Source organism: Eumetopias jubatus, unplaced genomic scaffold (assembly GCF_037043125.1).
Source record: "Eumetopias jubatus isolate StellerSeaLion01/CBP00866 unplaced genomic scaffold, mEumJub1_p1.0 scaffold_12, whole genome shotgun sequence".
In the NCBI taxonomy this organism is placed as follows: domain Eukaryota; kingdom Metazoa; phylum Chordata; class Mammalia; order Carnivora; family Otariidae; genus Eumetopias; species Eumetopias jubatus.
In genome coordinates this window covers 100,140,577-100,162,645 of record NW_028274818.1, presented here as the reverse complement: position 1 = coordinate 100,162,645, position 22,069 = coordinate 100,140,577, and positions in this window count along the sequence as shown.

The window sequence follows — 22,069 nt, the reverse complement described above, 5'->3', positions numbered from 1 at the left end:
CAATAGGTGGATTCTATTTCTCCGGAGAACCCTGACGGATACCACTTCCTTCTCTGACTTTTCCAAGATTCCACTCCTGTTCCCCGGGATCACGTCCCCAAAATAAACTGCTGGCGACCAGCCCCCATCTCAGGCTTTGCTTTCTTGAGAGAACCCAGCCTACGACAGCAGGCCTCTGAAAAGATAGTCTCTTTTACATTGTTTCAGTAAAATTCAGTGATAAGCCATTTGTCGTCTGATAGTGGGCTCTTGTTATTGGTAGAGAAGTTCAAAATACTGAAACCGAACCTGACTAATGTGCAGGCACTTGAAGGTTGATTGGAAAGTTAGAAATTCAAGCGAAAGATGTCAGGGCTGTGAATTCAGGACTGAATCACCAACATCCGTAGGATGGGGAATGACATTAATCTGGGAGGTTATTTGGATTCTCAGTCATATGAGTGGTAGGTAGGACTTACAGCGGCAAATCCTGCCCAGTGTCCCACCCCCTGCCTTCCCCAGTAGAATCGAGAATCTGACCATTTATCACCACCTGCAAAGCTATTACCTTGGTAACTTGGTTTCTTACCTGGATTATCACAGACTCCTAACTGGCCTCCCCATTTCTCCTTTTACTCCCCTCCCATCTATTCTCATTCCACAAGTCAGATGGATCCTGGGAAAACATGAAGTCAGATCACACAATTCCTGTGCTCATGATCCAATCAAACCTCCCATTTTGCTCAGGGTGAAAACCAACATACAATAGCTTTCAAGGCTCAACGTGATCTGGCCTTGATCCCTGATCTCATCTCTTGTTCTTTCCCTCGTTCACTCCAGCCACTCTGGCCTCTTCACTTTTCCTCAAGTGCATCAGACACACCCATGTCTTGTGACCTTGCTCCATCCCCCTCCTGGTATGCTCTGCCCCTCAAAGTCTCCCTGGCTCACTGCCCATGGCCACCTCCTTCACTGCTCCAGGGGACACCAACTACCTGTAGCACAGACACCTGATGCATCAGGGGTCCATTGGCCAAACCCATAATGTTCAAATTGAGAAAACTGAGGAACAGAGAGGTTAAGTGACTTCCTTAGGATCCACGTCTTAGGAGACTGGCAAAAGAAGCCCTGTCTCACATCTCTCCATTCTAAGAGATGTTTCTCAGAATAATTGTATTTAAAGAAAGGGGTTTGGTAACTGATCATCCAGAGAACATTTTCATCCATGTTTCTAGGCATAACCCGGTGTTATTAAAACTGTGATGAGTGCAATGATGGATGTGTATTGAATCCCACCCTGTGTGGGAAGTGGGCCTGGAAACTTCCATGTTCCCCCTCCTCGCTTTCATCCTTGGCAAACCCTGGAGCTCAGCAGTAGCAATCCCCATGTGAGATAGCCCGGAGGAGAAGCCCATCCCGGTTTTGTATTTTTCACTGTTTCATATTCAATATTCCCTGGCAGGTGCAGAGAATGACTCCTTCCCCCTACTCCTCTGAAAATGTCCCTTTCATGTTTCATAAACAACAGCATTGCTATGCCATTGTCTCTGTTAGTTATTTTCATAATTCATAATTATCTTAGTTCTTAAAACGTAGACGTACATTTAAAAGCATGATCCAATCGTGCTTGATTGCTGCCACATTGTGTTCAAAGTAATTACCATTCATTTGGCTTTTGAGGCTGTTGAATGAATTTTCCACATGAGATTCCTTAATTTGTACATATTTTATTGCTATAAAATAGGTATTGGCAAGCTGCCTAAACTGTAGTGAAGGCCTTTAATTCCTATCACTATGTGATAAAACAAATTGAGTGCGAACTGAGAGGCTTAAGATAGAACACTTGAAATGGATCCCACTCGATTTTTTTTTTTTTTCCTAAACCAAGCTCCCCCAGGTGTGAGTCACAAGTAAGATGAAGGTAGTTTAGTTCAGGCTGAGAGCTCAGAACTGTTTTAGCATTTGTATAAAAATGATAATGTCCCTCCAAGATGGCAAACCTCTCTCTTACCAGGATCTATTATTCCTTGGGGAAAGGATGTTTGGAGAGAGAAGGTTATAAGCATTTTTCATGCATAGCAAGAGAAATGGAGTACTCACAAAACATAGCCAGGGAAGTCTTGGTCAAGGGAGAGAGAGAGCTGTGGGTTGGGTGCCGGAAGACCTGGGTCCAGGGGGCAGCTCCGCCAGCTGTGTGGCCTTTGGGAGTCCTTGTGAAAGCCAGCTCACTTGTAAAATTAAACTGTTGGAAGAAATGATTCCTAAATTTGATTTGTAATTTGTTTTTCCGAGGTTATTGGGATTGTAGCTTTAGCCAGGAGATCTTCCTCCTGAGGCTTTCTCTAGAGTTTTAAGAGTTACATCTCTCCTCTTTCTGTTGTCCACATTCTAGAAATAGTGAGATGAGAGGAGAGGAAGTTGTAGAAGGGATTCAAGTGTTAGGGTAGATGAACTTCAAGATCTCTCCTAATCCAGGCATTCTTTGCTTTAAACTCCCGGGCTGGAGGAAAATTATCAAAGGTCAACTATCAAAGGTCTTTTATTCAGACTTCTCTTTCTCAGTTACAATATTAACCTTATTTTGTCATTTTCCAGTGTCTCCTTTCCTAGTGTCAAGGCTCCTTCACTGCCATAATTCCAGCTGATAGATGATCCTTTCTACTCAAGGAGGTTCATCTATGTTGACTGTGTTGGATCCAGTTGCCTCCCCTTTCTTAACTCCCCTATACATTCCCCAACTGACCAATATTGACCCACAGGTAGGACATCTCTACGCCCCTATTCAACAGGAAGATGTTACAGAAAATGAGACCTTCCACCTTCAACAACCTTAAAGATTTAAGGGTCAAAATTGTTAAGGGGGGAAATGATGAGGGAACAGAAGGCAAGCTGAGGACAGAGCAGAAGCTGACACCCCACAACAACCCCCCCCCCCGCCACGGGATATATATGACATTCCTCATGCACTCCTGGCTGCCCTAAAGCTAAGGAAAGGAAAAACAAAACTTATAGAGACCACAATCCTACAAGACCTGAGTCTCCCTCAGTTTACAAATGTCTTAGCAATCTACAAGAACAAAGCATTTCTATCAATAACCTGCTTCCAGAAGGAAATGTCCTTATAACCTGCAGACCATTGACAGATAGTGGAAGCAGGCAGAGTGTAATGTTCCTCCAGGAAGCTCCCAACTATCTTAATGTTAATGCCTTGCTAGAGGGAAAAACAACCTTAAATTGACAATGGCGAGGCCTCCAGTATCCTTGAGCATCTTCTTTAACATATGAAAATCCTTTTGGAAACCTCCCTTTTCCTTACCTCCCCCAACCCCATAGTACATAATCAGCCACCCGTCACAAGCCCGGTGCAGCAGCTCTTTCTGCCCACGGGTCCTGTCCCAGCGCTTTAATAAACCACCATTTTACACCAAAGCCATCTCAAGAATTCCTTCTTGGTCGTCGGCTCTGGACCCCACCCCACCAAACCTCACTATATTTCAAAACCCCCTCAACTCCATCTGGTCAGTGGAAGCTCTTCCAGCTTCTTTAGTCCGATTTCCTCCCACCCAAATCCTTCCCACCAGCTCCGCGCCTCTCCGCAAAACTACCATATGTATGGCTATGCTTGCGCATTTCTTGTCCTGGAAATGCCTCTTACTTTTCTCTGCTTTCCCAAACTTGCTCTTTGACCCAGACTTAGGGTAATTGGCATGACTTCCATGTAACCATTTCCAATTGCCCCTCCCCACAGCGACAGGTGTCTTTACTAACACCCATTTTCCACTTAGTTCCATAGTACCTTGGATTGTTTTTTGGTGTTTGCTAACTATTTCTCTTCTTGCTACAACTAACTATATATTCGTTGAGAAGAGAGTTGATCTCATTTTCTTCTTTGGTGTCACTCATGTTGAGAAGTGTAGCTGTTATTTAATAGAGAGTCACTGATGGATAGGTCCACCATTATTCGTTTATTTACAAACATTTAATTGGCATATTTCTTCACTCCCTCTGGAGCCTGTGAATTGACTTAGTCTGGTCTCCTCTGTTGAAAGCTCTCATTTTTTATCTTTGACATCCACCCCCCTCACCACCACCATAGTGTTCTTGGTAAAGGCACATAATTTAGATTGTCTCTAAACTAGACACGTGGCCCCTCTTGGTGTTTCTTTTGGGTTTTCACTGTTAGTAGTCAAGAAGAAATAGATTTAAAGAAAGATATTTAAGATAATCCCAAAATTACATTTACAAGAGACATAAAATTTCCTAGTCACCATTGCCCCTAATGTAAAAGGAATAGTTTCCTGGGGCTCCAGGTTGGCTCAGTCAGTGAAGCGTCCGACTCTTGATTTTGGCTCAGGTCATGATCTTAGGGTCAAGAGATCGAGCTCTGCACTGGGCATGAAGCCGGTTTAAGATTATCCCTCTGCCCCTCCTCCCTCCTCTACCCCTCCCTCAAAAATAAGTAAATCAAATCAGAGCTCCTCTAAGTCTTACCTGTGCAGTCATATTAATTATGTAGGCTCCCCTCTCTCTCTTTCTTGTAGGAGTCAACTGAATGAGGACCATTCATTTATTCTTTCAGCAAACTTTTTTCCTCCTGAACTGGATACTAAAGACATTTTATGTATTAAGATTGAAGTGTTCTGCTCTCATGGAGTATGGTGAGGGAGACAGGCAATTCAAAGTGAATTAAACATGACAAAATTCTGGTAAGTGTTGTGAAAGAAATGATGTGGGGATATAAGAAGACAGGCGAAACAGGGAAGGTCTGATGGCCTGAAGGGTGAGAAGAAGCCAGCCATGCGAAAGGAAGATGTATCCATCCAAGAAAAGGGGGCAGCAAGTGCAAAGGCCCTGAGGTGGAAGGAAATTGGGTGAGAGGCATGCCCTTTTCCTGTTCACTCTACTTAGGAATACATTTTAATAAGGAGAAAGAGAGATAAGGAGCCTTTGAACAGAGGATCTACCTCTATGTTGAACAGAAGTGAGATTGTTGCCACAATGTATCTATTATGAGTGACTGAACAGCAAAGAGGTTTGGTGGATGGTGCAAGGAGATAGGGCAGGAGGAAAAACAAATGGATTTCTTACACACTCTGCTTTTAGAACAATTTAATGTGCATCGGGCAACTGGGGAGTGAAAGTCTTTTGCCACTGAAGCAGTTTTTGCTTCCTCCATTTTGTGGGTTGGACTTTAGTAAATACCTGTTATAATTTTGATTCCTTTTCCAATTTTCTCTGACCCAAATTATCTTCAGTGTTTCTCCTCACTCGCTTCCATAGATTTTCATGTTAGTATGTATTTCTGATTTTATTGTGTCTTTAAACAAGTCGTTCCCTTCCACTGAGGTCTTTAAGCCCAGAACTTTCTCTCCACAAACCTAGGATGTCTGCAAGGTGCTATTTACCACACAGTGCTACAGTTTTATTTATTTTTACTTTTTAAAAAGATTTTATTTACTTGACAGAGAACACAAGCAGGAGGAGCTGCGGGTGGAGGGAGAGGGAGAAGCAGTCTTCCCACTGAGCAGGGAGCCTGACTCGGGGCTCGATCCCAGGACCCTGGGATCATGACCTGAGCCAAGGGCAGATGCTTGACTGACTGAGCCACCCAGGCGCCCCTCAGTGTTATAGTTTTAAATGCACTCTGCTCACTGCCACGTCCCGGATGTTGGTTTGTAGAAGTGCAATGAGTCAGGGCAGCTCTCCTTTTGCAGCAGAGTATTTTGTAGCTGTTGCTTTTTGCCTCTCAAACTTTCTTCTGCTGACACTTACGTTTACGGGACCATGAGCAACTCTGTGTGCTTGATGCACACCAGAATCTGATGATGTACTCCCCCTACCCAAGGAAGGAAACAGTACTTTAGATTTTCATGTTTTGTGATGATATTCGTAAACACATGCCTCACGGTGAGTAATGAAGTCAAAGATGGAATAAATTGTTATTTTAGGGGCAGCAAAGACATATGGCCAACCTAATTTTGCAAATATTGTATTTTATCTTTTCATAGGAGTTGTCATTTTTTTTTAAACTTCTATTTCTTTGGTAAAAATGGGATCAGATATAGTTTATTAGAAAGAAGCAAGAAGAGACCATATTTAATCTCTAAATTATATAATTTAATGATATTTAGCATCCATCTCATATGTATTTGTCATTGCAGATTGTAGTTGCTTTATACATGATCATCTTGACTTTGGCAATCTTTGCCGTTCCGTCATTCCTAATAGAAATGTTTGTGGCATCAATCTTACGTCTGTGCAACAGAGAGGCAGATCCTCTGTTCAAAAGTTCCTCATCTCTCCTCGTCCTTATTAAAATTTATTCTCCAGGAGAGTGAATGAGGAAAGGAAAATGCCTATGAAATCACAACTTGGCATGACAACAGCTTGTGATGGCCACAAGTGCCATCTAGGTACAAGGATGACAAGGGGCAGAGGCAGAGATAAATTGGGAGACAGGGGAGGTTTAAACAGATCCAGCAAATCAGTTGCAAGCCTCCCCTGTCTTGTCATCCACTATGGGCTTCAAGAGAAATATGAGGGACGGGGAATACTGTTATGAAATTCACTCTAATGTATACAGTCAGACCATTCTTAAATCTCAGTAGTTAGGTAGGCTCAGTAAGATTTTGTTTGTAAAATATCACACAAGCAATAATTATTGAGATGCATTGCTGAATGCATGTTTTTACAAGTTTTTACAAGTCGCTGAATCCCTTCCAAACATAGGCTTTGGGACCTATATTATACCCGGACTCCTGGCACTTGCTGACCCTAGATTTTATCCCAAACCTTGGAAAGAAAACCAAATCTTTATGGACATGCCCACATGGATTTTGACAATGAATGGGAAGAGCTTTAGCCCTGACCCCTGTATACTGCTGATCTTAGCAAAACAAAATGTTGAGAAAGCATTTTCTATAGCCCTTAAATGGAATTCAATACTAATACATCACAGGTCATAAGTATCTCTGGCCTTATCCCAACTGTAAATAACTCATTTGTAATTATTTATTAGTGTCTGTTATTGTAATTGTAAATAACATGCTAACAGGGACATCTTTTGTGTTCACTGTTTTTAACTTGTTCTGCAAAAACTCAAACATACAAGAGTAAAAGAATAGCAACGAACCTCAAATATCCATTCCCCAGCTTCAGTGATCATTAGTTTATGGCCAATCATTTTTCATTTATATTGCCCTTCCCAGATACCTATAAATATGTCAGTATATATGTGTATTTTAAAAAATACGTAACCATAATGCCAATGTGGCATCTTACGAAATTAACAGTTGTTCTTTAAGGTTATCAAATATCCTTTCAATGAATAAACTCCAATTTTCTCATAAATATCTTTTCTACAGTTGGCTTGTTGAGCGAGATCTACTCAAGGGCCATAGATTGTGTTTGATTGATAGGTCTTTGAAACTTTTTTCATCTATAGTTTCCCTCTTTCCCTCTTTCTGCAATTTATTCTATGGCTAAACCAAGTCATTTGCCCTCTAGAGTTTTCTACATTCCAGACTTTTCTGACTGCATCCCAGTGGTGTTGTTAAAGTTGTTCTGTCTCCTCAATGTCTTGCAAACTGGTAGCTATTTCTGAGGCTGGGTGTGATTCAAGTTGGAGTTTGGGCAAGAATTTGTCAGAGGTGGTGGTGTTATCATTTTACTTCCATCTCCTAGCATGAAGGTTGATATGGGTGGGGGGTGACTCGTGAATAGTTGTTGAATGCCTGCCTGATCTCTTACCCCATCATGTTCTTATTTGAATCCCTTGGCAATTTCCATGTCAAGACGTTGTTCCATTTTCTTATGATGGGATGGCTGGCATAGCCAATGCAGTGTTGGCCTTGTACTTGACTCTACTGACATGTGGATGAATGGCCTCCCCCAGAGAACTCACCACCTGGAGGATAGGTGGGGGCATGATGCCAATGGAATCTACAGGATGCTGTGGAATACAGTACAAGCTTACTAACAGTCTTAGGGGGAACACAAAGTCTTCCTAAGGGGATGAATACCAGGTTTATTTTTATTATTATTATTTTTTTAATCTTTAAATTTTTATTGTTATGTTAATCACCATACATTACATCATTAGTTTCTGATGTAGTGTTCCATGATTCATTGTTTGTGCATCACACCCAGTGCTCCACGCAGAATGTGCCCTCTTTAATACCCATCACCAGGCGAACCCATCCCCCCACCCCCTCCCCTCTAGAACCCTCAGTTTGTTTTTCAGAGTCCATCGTCTCTCATGGTTCGTCTCCCCCTCCGACTTACTCCCCTTCATTCTTCCCCTCCTGCTATCTTCTTTTTTTTTTTCCTTAACATATATTGCATTATTTGTTTCAGAGGTACAGATCTGTGATTCAACAGTCTTGCACAATTCACAGCGCTCACCATAGCCCATACCCTCCCCGATGTCTATCACCCAGCCACCCCATCCCTCCCACCCCCCACCACTCCAGCAACCCTCAGTTTGTTTCCTGAGATTAAGAATTCCTCCTATCAGTGAGGTCATGTGATACATGTCTTTCTCTGATGGACTTATTTCACTCAGCATAACACCCTCCAGTTCCATCCACGTCGTTGCAAATGGCAAGATCTCATTCCTTTTGATGGCTGCATAATGGAATACCAGGTTTAAAGGGATAACCAGGAGTTAACCAGAGCAATGAAGTTGGAGATGCCAGTCCAAGGATGACCTGGAATTCCAGCTAGGGAATTCTGATTCCCTTTTGAAGGGAAGAATGAGTTTAAGTAGGGGAATGATACTATAGCAAAAAATCACTCCGGCGGTGGTTTGGTTGTGGAATTAGAACATGGTGAGACTGTATTTTAACCACAGGTAAAAATGTAGACAATGTGGAAGGGCCTGAGCTCTGGCAGGGGCTACAGGGATCCAGAGGTAAGCATGCATTTCAGGCACATATTAAAAGTAGAATCCACTGGAATCTGTAATGACTTAAGTGTGGAGAAGAAGGGATAGGACTTGGGGTAAAGTGTCCCCAAGTTGCTGGGATGGCAACTTGATGACATTTGCTTTCTGTCACCTGTATCTTTTATCTTTATCATACAAGCACGGATATTTTGGCAAATACCAGAAAACTACTGGCCCTTTTCTGGATCTGTGAACATCTCCAAAGCACAGGCTGTACAGGGCAAATGGAGGGAAAACAAAACAAGCCCCGAATCTTTAACTTTTGAGTCCAAGGGCTCTCACTTTAAAATGAGCAAACTGGAACCACAATGAGATTTCCCCCCCCCCCCCCCCCCCCGCCCAGTGAACACAACGAGAGCCTGGAGTAGGGTTAGAACACTAATAGGGCTGAGAATTTTCCTGGCAGAGTTAGCCCAGCGCCCTGGGTTGGCTGCACTTCGTATTTGCGGATGGTCTTGGAGTTAGTAAGTCCGGCGCTGCGGGATTTAAGATTTGTTACTTCACTTCCTGGGAGCAGATAGAGCACGCAGCCAAGTCCACTGTCTCATGGAGAAGCTTTGGGAAAGCTGCCCCCAACCCCAGTCTCTGCATGTATAAATGGCCTTGTTAGTGGCTGCCTCCCTACGGTGGGTGGAGGATTTCTGAGAGAATAAAGCATGTCCAGGGGTGGGAAGTCCTAGAAAACCTATAACTGAAGTTGTAATTGGCTGGCTTGGGCCCTGAGAATCCCAGAACTCTGCTTGTTGTCCAGACTTCGCTATTATCCATGTGAGTGCCTGGACAGGTGACTCAAACTGGGGACGTGGCTGAAGGGGCTGAGTCTTTTCTTCGTCTGCCCGATGGGTACTTGGGACAGATGACTTCTACTGCCCCTTCGTTATCTAACACTGAATGACACCATAAACCAAAAATCATGAAGGATTATTGCTTCAATTTCAGTACCAAATCCCCTCCTAATCGGCCATTCTCAATGTTTTTCTCTAAGGTGGGAAGAGTGCTATCACGTAGCTCCTGGTCACATAGATTGAACCACAGTACCCCCCCCACCGTCCCCAGGGGAACTCATGTCACCCATGGAGACCATTCTCACAATGTGGTCGACAGCAGCCCAGCCTCCCTGCATCTGAATTACCAACAGATCAAGCGGACCAGAATCCTTGCACAAAGGAAGGGCAAGGAGAAGTTGCAAATGAGCAGGGATCTGTAGTATTTAAAAAAATTATTTAAAAAAATTTGGAAATAACTTTAGATGCACAGAAAGTTGCAAAGATAGTACAGCACGCTCTGTGTACCCTTCGCCCTGATAACTCTTGCTCTTCATAACTGTGATAGTTATTAAGTAATCCTTTAATATGTGAATAATTTAAATAATTACTAAATCAATAATGATAGTGCAGTATCAAGCCCAAATGCTTGTACAGTGCATGTGGATAGTCCTCTGTCACTTTTTCACACTTGTAGATTTCTGCAGCTACTGTGGCAATACATGTCATGGTTAATTCTATGTCTCAACTTGGTAGGGTCATACTGCCCAGACATGGGGTCAAACGTTCTTCTGGATGTTTCTGAGGGTGCTTTTGGATGAGATTAAATCAGGGCACTTTGAGTAAAGCAGTGTGACCTCCTAATGTGGGTGGGCATCATCCAATCAAGGGAAGCCTTTACCAGAATGAAGACTGACCTCCCCTGAGCAGGAGGGGATTCTGCCAGCAGACGGCCTTTGGACTTGAACCACAACATCTGCTCTTCTCTGGTTTTCAGCCTGGTGACTGGCCCTGCAGATTTTGGACTTATCAACTTCCCTAATTGCATGAGCGTATTCCTTAAAATAAATCTCTTTCTGTATGTATGCACATCCTGTTAGTTCTGTTTGTCTGGAGAACCCTGGCTCATACAATGCAGAGCTAAGGAGTCGGTCCTTAAACCAGCTACCCAGGAAATTGCCAGACCCTCTGAAGTGTGAGGAGCACTGTCCCTAACAATACCACTCTCAGCCAGACAAGCAATGCAATGAAGATCCTGATGGTTAATGCAACATTGCCTGGAAGACCTTTTCACAGTGAAGAGGGAAGTTTGCCCTGGTTGGCCCAAGGGTCAGGAAGCTTTTGGTCCGCCGTCCAGCTCCATTACTTGGTGCCCATGGCATGCTTCTCACATGTCCATATGCATGACTGGGTGGGAATCTGAGGTTCTGTGTCTCTAGCAAACTCCTACATGAGGTTGGTGCTTCTGGTCCAGGGGACCCACTCCTGGGAATCAGATGAGCTGGAGCTGGACCCTGGCTCTGTGACCCTGGGAATTATGTCTAGCCCATATTTCTTTATTTACAAGTTGGGAGTACTAAGACATGATTCCCAAAAGCACCATGAAAGTAGGTGCCTTCGAGTGCCTGGCATGGGTGTGGTACACAGTTGTCTCTCATTAAATATTACTTTTCTTCTTAGTCCTACGTGGAGATGACTTTTCCATGGGATAATGACAAAAGTTCAGCTTGAACATACACAGAAAAAACAGGGCTTGTGGGGCTGCCTTCCCAGTTCTGAGCTGGCCTTCTCCCCTTCCCTTTCCTGAACTTACTAAGAGATTAAACCTGTCCATTCTGCATTGACTTTGGTTGGGCAACAGTCATTTTTGCTTTGGAGTCTGTGTTTTGTCATTTTCCCCCTGGTCCAAACTGACCGTTGGTGTATAACTGCTTGAAAAATGAGTGTTCTTAGGGAATAATTCCCTACAAAAGGGCAGCTCCACCTCATTCCCTATCATCCTGGGGACTGGGATCCCAGAGCCTCCCTCAGAATAATCCGTCCGGCCATGCACTTCTCTCCTAGGGAGAGAGGTCCTGAAATGCAATTTATTGTAAAACACACAGTGGTTACAAGCTACCACAGTCAATGATATTCCTTTTATTACCACTCAGATGAGAACAGAAAATGACATTGGAAAGCAGTGAACTCACCAGAAGGGCACAGAAAGTCATTAAATTCAACATGCATCATATTTCATAATCAGAACCCTGCAGTCAGCACTGACACCACAGAATGAGTTTGTTGCAGTCATGATAATATAAAACCCATTGCATCTGCTTCCTCTGGCTCTTTCTTTTTGGACCCTAGCTGGGGCCAGGCCATTAATCACTGGAGGCGGGGGACGGTGCCGACCACCGCACTCTGGACTGCATAAATTGAAAATACATCAGTGTTAGTGGGGAGCACTGCCTTTAGTTTATCTCTGTTTGGGACAGTGGTTTCTGAAGAGCTGGGATGTTTTTACAGTTAAACCACCTCATCAGACCACTTTCCCTTGCTTGGAGGGGGAGGGGGATGTGTGGCCCCTCAAGCCTTTCTTCCAACCAGCAGAGTCTACACTTAGAGGTTGTCAGGGAGCAGATAGATGGCTTTTCCTACCTGCTGTCCCAAAAGGCATCTAAGAGTCAGTGTGGTCCCAGAGGGGCCGCTAGAGGTAACATCTACTTGCATAGATTCCAGGCATACCTTAGAATTTTATTTTGATTTTGCATTCTCTACTGTAGTGTATGTTTGTTTTAATTTAAAATGGTATTTTCCTCCCAACCACCTCCCCTCTGGCCACTGCCAGTTTGTTCTCTGTATTTAAGAGTCTGATTGTTTTGTTTGTTTGCCTCTTTTTTTTCTTTGTTCTTTTGTTTAGTTTCTTAAATTCCACATATGAGTGAGATCATGTGGTATTTGTCTTTCTCTGACTGACTTTTTTCACTTAGCGTTATACCCTGTAACTCCATCCATGTGATTACAAATGGCAAGATCTCGTTATTCTTTTTTTCTTTAAAGATTTATTTATTTATTTATTTATTTGAGAGAGAGAATGAGATAGAGAGAGAGAACATGAGAGGGGGGAGGGTCAGAGGGAGAAGCAGACTCCCTGCTCAGCAGGGAGCCCGATGCGGGACTCAATCCTGGGACTCCAGGATCATGACCTGAGCCCAAGGCAGTTGCTTAACCAACTGAGCCACCCAGGTGCCCAAGATCTCGTTATTCTTAATGACCAAGTAATATTCCATAGCGTGTGTGTATACACCACACCACATCTTCTTTATCCATTCATCTATGGATGGACACTTGTGTTGCTTCTGTCTCCTGGCTATGGTAGGTAGTAATGCTGCAATAAATACAGGGGTACATATATTTTTTCGAATTAGTGTTCTCATTTTCTTTGGGTAAATGCTCAGTAAGGGTGAAATAGATAAAGGGGATTAAGAAGACACTGATTTCGATGAGCACCAAGTAATGTATAGAATTGGTGAATCACTATATTGTACACCTGAAACTCATATAACACTGTGTGTTAATTATACTTTAATGGAAAAAGAATATATATTTTAAAAAGTGGTTAGGTCTTCTGATACTACTGTCAATAGAATTTTAAACTCTTTCATTGTCCAATGGTTTGCTGCTAGTATATAGAAATACCTACTTTTCTGTATATCACCCTGTGTTCCTGTGGCTTTGCTGAATAGTTCTAGTAGTTTTTATTTAGTATTCTTTAGGTTATTCCATGTAAACAATTGTGTTTTCTACAAATAAAGACAGTTTTGGGGTGGCTGGCTGGCTCAGTCGGAAGTGCATGCAGCTCTTGATCTTGGGGTCACAAGTTTGAGCCCCACATTGGGTGTAGAGATTACTTAAATAAACCTAAATAAAAGACAGTTTCATTTCTTCCTTTCTAAAAAATAAAATAATAAAATAAAATACATTAAATTAGATAGTGTTTCCCTTACATGAATTAATATTGACCATCCAGGGAAGTGTGGCAAGGATCTCCTGAGGTTTCATGTTCCCCCATGCACTATGCCCTAGTTCTGGGAGTGTGTACTTAAGAAGCACATGTCTGCAGGGTAGTATCCTGGATACCCCATTCAAGCATACAAGTGTGTCATGATCTAACACCACCCCCATTTTTTTTTAGAGAGGGAAGTGGAGGGGAAGAGGGAGATGAAAGAGAGAGAACCCTAAGCCTGCTCCATGCCCAGTGCAGAGCCCAACGTGGGGCTCAATCTCACAACCCTGAGATCATGACCTGAGCCAAAATCAAGAGTCAGAGGCTTAACTGACTGAGCAACTCAGGCACCCCATGATTTAACCCCTTTTGACCTCATGTCTTAGCACACAAACCCAGCCACCCCCACTTCCATCACATTGAACCCGTGTATGGTTCCTCCCCACCTCTGGCCCTTTAAATGCAACCTGCCAGTTTCTTCCTGCTATGATGGGACATATTCCACTGAATTCACAATTATCTGGTTTATCTTTGACCTGTGATTATAAGGTCACACACTCTTCAACTGGCAGTCGGGATTCAGATCCAAGTAATCCTAACCTGTAAAATAGACCTCTCAGTTATAATTCAAGAAGTGCTTTAAATGTTCGGAAATCTACTAGAGGCATTAATATACAGAATCAATCTATGATGAAAACTGCAATAACCCAAATCAGATCATTATTGAAGCAGTAAAAGATGGAACTGATGTGGCAGAAAATCATATTAGCCATATAAAAGTCAGAGGCAAGAAAAAGACATTATATAAAAAATTAACAGAAAAAGAATGGAAAGTGATGGGGGTAGCAGATAGAACAGGGAACTCCAACCTGTCACAGAGAGAATTATAAAAAGAGAAGAAGACAAAGCAAATGGGGCAGAATTAAAATCAAGGATATAAACAAAGAATGTTCCAAAATTAAAAAAGAGAGAGATTAAAAATAGTTACTCAACTCCAGGTAAATTTAATAAGCAGACAACATCACCAAGATATGGGTTTTTAACTCCATTCTTTTAATTCAAAAAGTAATTAAAGTTTACTTCATTGTGGAGGGGGTATGCTTCAGTGGGGTGTAAAGATGAAACTGTTTCTAATCAACCATGACCTGTCAAATCACCCATTCTTGTCCTTCAAGGGCATCTCAGGCAAATCCAATAACTTCTTAGTCAGTTTTGATTATGGAACATCCAGTCTACTTCAAAACTTCAACCTCAAACTTGATTTTAATTCTAAATTCTCCCCTTTTGCCTCTAATGGTTCGGAGTGGGCAGAAACTGGAGAAGAATAGTCTAGCCACCTCCCCCATTTTCCCTTATGAACCACGTCCCCTGCTTGGTTAAGGGAAGGAAAAGAAGATTGAGGAAGTAATTAGTAGATTTCAGACTTTTTCTGGTTACAACTGCTGGTGTAACCAGTAGTCTCATAAATGGCGTTCTCTTGAGGCCATGTTCAGCTTCACCTGAAGACAGATTTCACCATGGACTCCCAAATGGGCATCTCCTTTAGCCCTCCAGCCATCTGAGCATCCAACCTCTTCGACAACATATTGTCTTGCTGTCCTGGCAACCACAGGGCAGTCCTACCACTTCTGTCCTCTCCTCCAACCATGGGGCTCCTTTGTGAGGTGATGCAGGATCCAGGGAGGTCTTCCGAATCCTCCCAAGAATGGGATAGCTGGAGTGTGGGTGACTCTCTCTATCTGCCCACCCTTTTCCCCCAGGTACACTGTTCTACAGTTTTCTTTTGTGCTTGTGAGTCTCTTGCCCTGAGAAATCTCTGGAAGAGGAATGTCTTCATTTTACATGGCCCCCCAAAATCTAGGGACTCATGACAAGCTCTCCAAGGACTCCTCACCATGCTTCTCTTTGTTCTGATGAGAGCACCTGAATGACATGTGAGTTCTTCAGCTCAACATGCACATGGCTGGAACATGAGATGCCAAGATCCAATTTTAGAGGGCACCCAGCAGCTCTGGGAGTTCCTCCACTGGAGTAATCCCAGGGAAAGAAGGAAAAGCTTCTTGGCATAACTACTGCTTCTCTCAAGATGCCAACTTTCCCCACTCTCCTCCTTATTTAAACTATATTCGAGTGGATTCTGGATGACTAGGGTGGCAAGATGGTACTTGGGTACAGTTCTCTTTAGAATATGGGAATGTTAAAGCCACTTTGACTATAACTTTGATCCTTGATTATTCATTCTGGGGTCACAGAAAAAATCCAATTCAATATCCTGTTATCCTTATAACAATGTTCATTATTATGTAAGGGTCAGAACGTATCCATTGCAATTTCAAAAATAGGAAATCATTCCCTTCATACATTTCTGAAGTTTACATTTGGCACTTTAGCAAATGACCTTGAAACTATTTCCAGATTAACTTTTTCATTTTTTCTCCTGTGTACATGGGAAGAAAGCAGACCCTCTTCCATTGAGATGAGATCATGTGACTAAGTTCTTGTCAATGGGATGTGTGCACAAGTGATGGAGGTCACTTCCAGGCCGGTCATCAAATATCTCACGCCATCTTCCACCCACATAGTGGAAGCAGAGGACTCTAAGATGGTAGAGCCACAACTTAGAGATAGACTGAGTTCCTGAATTCACATCTTTAAAGAGAATCACCTGTGCTGTGACCTAGAAATTAGACTTGTCATACTTATGGTTCCTCCTTGGATGGATTCCAGAACCATTTTGAATTCTTGGCTATTTTATACAATGGTACAATGAATACCTTTGTGTGCATGAAAGCATATTCACATGCAGAAGTAGAATTGCTGGACCAAAGGGTGTGTACAGTTTTTACTTTGATAGTACCAAAATCTCTCCCTCCAAAATTATCCTGACATAGAACTTTTATTTATAGTATATGGCAGCACCTGATTCCTTAGACCTGATTCATATTTTATTTCCTATGAGTAGATCATAGGCTCTGGCCATTTTTGTACTGGGTTCTATGCATTTCTTCCTTACAGACTTGTAACATTTTTATATATTACATTATATTATATTATATTATATTATATTATATTATATTATATTATATTATTCAAGAAATATTTATTGACACCTCACATATGCCAGGAACTATCTTAGGCACTGGGTAAATCATGGTGAATGAAGACACATATGGTTTCTGAAGAAGACAAATAAGCATAGGTCTGATTAGTAAGAGTTGCCCGGACAAGGAAAACAGGAAAGAGGGTTCTAGGTAGAGGAAAATCAAGTCCAGAGGTCCTCAAAGAAAGATAACTAAGCGAATCAAACAAAGACACCTTGCAATTGAGTTTGAGACTATGGAACAGGGAAAACAGGGCCATGGCCATGCAGAAAAGGCTAAGGCAGAGGTACATCTACTTAGTTGAGGTTAGGTTAAAAAGTGTCTGGTTGAGAAAATAGATAGTAACCTTAATATCTTCTTCTAGAACTTGGGTATAGGAACTTGAACATAGCTCTGTTTGGAGCAGTGGGTATATTGAAGTAGGAACCATTGCAGGAAACCCTACTGAGCTCAGTTCTTAGAAATCCGGACTACTTGGACATGTCAGAATACTGTAGTGGTGAGGGTGATGGACACTGGCTGTCCACAGATGCTTAGTAAGGATTATAGTCCCCTTTCCCTAAGCCAAGTCCACTCCTTCTTTGAGGATGTCATCAACAGTTTTAATCATATTTCTATATCAAGATGGTAGATTCAGCTCCTGAGTTTATCTTCTTTTCCTTCCCCAGATCTATTTCAACTATATTAAAGATATGTGATGCTGTGAATGTTAATCGTTTGTGTATTATATGCTGCCTATTATATGCTTTCTCCAAATCTGTTCTTTGAGTTTTGGGTGTCTTTCCTAGGGGATTTTTAATTCTTATATAGAAAAATACATCAGATTTTCCTTTGTGATTTTTTAATTTATCTTTGATTTTTGTGCTGGGTGTTACCTGTACTGGGAATACACAACAATATTATACTACCTATTTAAATTATTTTTTAATGTTTTTGTCTTCAATCTACTCAGAATATTTTTTTAAGTGTGTGTGGTATATGGGGGAGGTTTCAACATTTTTTTAAATCCCCCCAAATCATTCATTGAATATTTTTTTCTTTCTCCATAATGTACATTTACTTAATTCCTCCATACACATGGGTCTGTCTGTGAACTGTCTTTCCCAGTTCACTGACCTATTTGTCTATTCTTGAAACATTACCCTCTACTTCATGTACCTTTTAGGATATGTTGATCCCTGGAAGGGAAATTCTTGTCTTGATTAATTTCCATCTTTGAGCTTTTCTTTACATTCACTTTTCCAGATTGACTTTAGAATGTACCTGTTAAGTTTCCAAAAATTACCTTGTTGGCAGGTTAATTGAAATCATGTTGAATTTATGGTAATCGATGGTAGACACAAATAAAGCTTCTCAGAACTTAAAGAAAGAAACAAGCCTGGAGAGTTTTTAGAAGCTTACTTTTTTTCTAGTTAAAGTTAATAAGTGAAAACCATCAAAACATTTAAACTTCTTGGGGAACAATTTTCCAAGCAGGGGGAAGGGTAAGAGGTAAATTCTCTGCTCCAGTCAATTGCAAAAGTCACTGGGTTGACATCTTGAGTATTCTGAAGGGATCAGGGTATGACCTCGACTGCGGTATCCAGTCAAGCTGTCATTCATTTGTGAAAGCTGCACAAAGACATTCTGAGATCTAAAAACTCTAGTATTTTTTCACCAAGAGCCATTTCTGTTGAAAGGCCCGGAGGGCATAAATCAGAACACCATCGACTAGATAGGAGGGAGAACTCTTGAAAAGGAATGTTACTTTTGAAAAGTACATGTGACAGCAAGTAAAACTGACTAACCATTAGAGAGATAAGTCACTCAAAATACCAAGGGTGTGTGTGTTGGAAGGGGGAGGAATAGTAGCTGAAAAAAAGAATGTGTGTGTGTGCACATAGGTGAGTTGCTAAGTCTAGCTCCCTACTCATAATTATTAGAGCAAAAAGACCCAAGACTATAAAGCAAATCAACATTGCTTTTTCTTTGGGAGACAATGTTTGAGTTAGACTGATGATAATGTGAGGCTCACTATTTCCTCTCTAAAAATTAGTGAATTGGGGGTCCCTGGGTGGCTCAGTCGGTTAAGCATCTGCCTTCGGCTCGGGTCATGATCCCGGGGTCCTGGGATCGAGCCCCGCATCAGGCTCCCTGCTCGGCGGGGAGCCTGCTTCTCCCTCTCTCACTCTCCCTGCTTGTGTTCCTGCTCTCGCTGTTTCTGTCGGGTAAATAAATAAAATCTAAATCTTGGTTTTGGCTCACGTCGTAATTCACGTCGTAATCTCATGGGTTGTGGGGACCAGCCTCACATCGGGCTCTGCGCTCAGTGGGGAGTCTGCTTAGGAATTCTCTCTTTCTGCTCCTCCTCCCACTATTTCTCTATTTAGACAGATAAATCTTTTAAAAAAATTAGTGACTTGGCATTCGGGTTTCATATAACAGTCTCTGAATTCTGTTGATATCCCTTTTTCAAAAAGTTAATATAGTAATTCCTGTTCAACTGCAGAGTTACGGTCCTAGAAATTGTGGTAGAAAAATTCATGATCAAATAAACATATCCTTTCAGGAAATTAAGGATATAGGAAAAAGGACCTCAATGAGCCTTTGTAAAATGTTTTCCTTTACCAAACTAAAACACATTGACCAGTTAATAAGAATAGCATTAATAAAAAAATTTTTACCAATATTTAGTAATAATGAGATACTGTATTATTAATGCCTATTTCCCATATCTCTAGAAGCCTTTCAGGACTTCTCTCTGTATCATTTCAGTGATGCACCTGAAATTTACTTATTGAATCTACATTTGGAAATAAGGCTTTCAAGTAAAATAGTACAGGGGCTATAAAGAGTCATTAGGTGAATTGTAGTTACATCATTAGGTATTGTTTCTTTTTGATAAGTGACTAAGGGAGAGGGGCGCCTGGGTGGCTCAGTCGTTAAGCGTCTGCCTTCGGCTCGGGTCATGATCCCTGGGGTCGTGGGATCGAGCCCCGCGTTGGGCTCCCTGCCCGGCGGGAAGCCTGCTTCTCCCCCTCCCCCTCCCCACTCCCACTGCTTGTGTTCCCTCTCTCGCTGTATCTCTTTCCGTCAAATAAATAAATAAACTCTTTAAAAAAAAAGTGACTAAGGGTGAGTGGCTGAAAAAGAAGGAACCATCATGGTGCCCGGGCTGTGAAATTAAGACCGACCACTGGTAGATTAACAGTGACAGAAATGTCAACCATAAAACTAATCACTTCTGTGTGTGCTGGGCACCATACTTACACGCATCATCTGCTTTAGTCCTCAATAGGAAGCATTAAAGTCATTTACAGCTCAGGAGACAGGAGCTCAGAGACTTCTAATAAGCTGTCCAAGACTGCAACAAGTATAACTTAAATTTTCTTAATTCATATATTCACTTAGCACATTCATTGACCACATATGAGGTGCCACTTGGGACTCATCAGTGAACAAACCAAATATACCCTGTTGTATTAGTGAGAGTTCTCTAGAGAAACAGAACTAATAATAAGGTACTAATAAGTGTGTGTATTTTATATCTATCTTCTATCTAAAAATTGATCGATATTTTTCAATAGATTTAATATCTCCTATTGTAATCTCCTATTTGTTCTGTTTCTCTGGATTTGAACCCTAACACTGCAAGCATTAATTGATCAGCATTAGATGATGAGCTTTGGGTTGAGCATATAAAATGTGCAGGACCCAGTTCTTACCTTCAAAGGAGGTCTCCCAAAGAAAGAAACGGCCATATCCCTAAGTGGCTATGATGAGAAGTGTATATTAGAGTGGCATGAGAAGACCTGCATAAGCCTGGAGGGAACGATGACTGAGGGCAGGAGAGAGGGAAGGCTTCAGACAAATGAGATGCCTCAGTCGTGTTCCAAAGGATGAATATCAAGTGGACAGAAGGCAGAAGCAATAGCAAGTGCGATGATTTAACAATAAAGTGATGCCATGTTTCACAAAATAATAGTTACTTTTGCTCCACTCTATGCACTTAATTTTTAAAAAAATTTTCTTTCTATTCTTCCATTAAAAAAAAAAAAACCTGCTGGCAACCTACTGTGATTTGGAGTCTCACTGTTAAGTCATGACCCACCATTTGAAAACCACTGCTGTCAGTGATGGGGTGTCATTGAAGTGTGTTAGACAGAGTGAGGACATAATCAGTTGACCTTTGTGATCTCATTCTTTGTGAAGTCTTGGACCAGAGTGATGCATCTCCCCCCTGAAATCACTTAGTGAGACCTTTGAAGAAATGTTGTCCTGACCCCACACCCAGAGATCCTTATTTAATTGATCTGGAGCAGGGCCCAGCACAGAGCCCAGGTGAGAAACTGAAGTGTGCTTTTTAAGACTCTTGTCTGCAGACCTCATGTTTCCAGATATAATAGGATACTTGATAAAATGTGGGTTTCTAAACCCACCACAGGCCTAATGAATCATATTTTCCAGTATGGAATCCAGACATCAACAGTTTCATGAGCTACTATGAACTGAATTGTGTCCCCCACTCCACCCCAAAATTCATGTTAAAGTCCTGATCTCTAATAGGATGGTATTTGGAAGTGGGGCCTTTGAGAGATATTAGGGTTAGATGAGATCATAAGGGTGGAGCCCCATCATGAGATTAGTGCCCTCATAAGAAGAGACAAGTAAGGACACAGAAGGTGGCTGACTTCAAGCCAGGAAGAGAGTTCTCATCAGAAACTGACCATGCTGGTACCTTGATTTTAGACTTTTAGCCTGCAGAAATGTGAGTAATATGTTCCTGTTGTCTAAGCCACTTGGCTCACGGTTATGGCAGCCCAAACTAAGACACAAGCTTTCTGGGTGGTTCTTCTTTACCTCAGTTTGAGAACTGCTGCCTTGATGGAGGGACAGGTGCACCAAGAGGAGAGGGTGAGGTGTTGGAGGCAGCCGTGTGGGTTGGAAGGTGATGCATTACGAGGTCCAGGTGAAGGATGAAGGAAGACTGAGCCAGGGCAGCTCCAGAGGGCCTGGAGAGGAGAGAAAAGATCTAAGGTATTTAGGAGGTCCGATAACAAGCCTGATTTTATAAAGAGGATAAAAAAGAATGGAAAAAGAGGAGCACCCCCAAATTTCAGGATCGTGTGATTGTGTGAGAAGATGAAGCCATTTGGCCAAGATGGAACAATTGGGCATCCATCGTATGGACCCCCGCTGACCTAGAGTTCCACTCATTCTGCATAAAACCCCCACCCTTCCCAAAATACCGCAGGCCTTATGCCACCTCTCCAGCAAAGCTTGACCATAAAACCAATTTTGTGCTTCGTTGCAC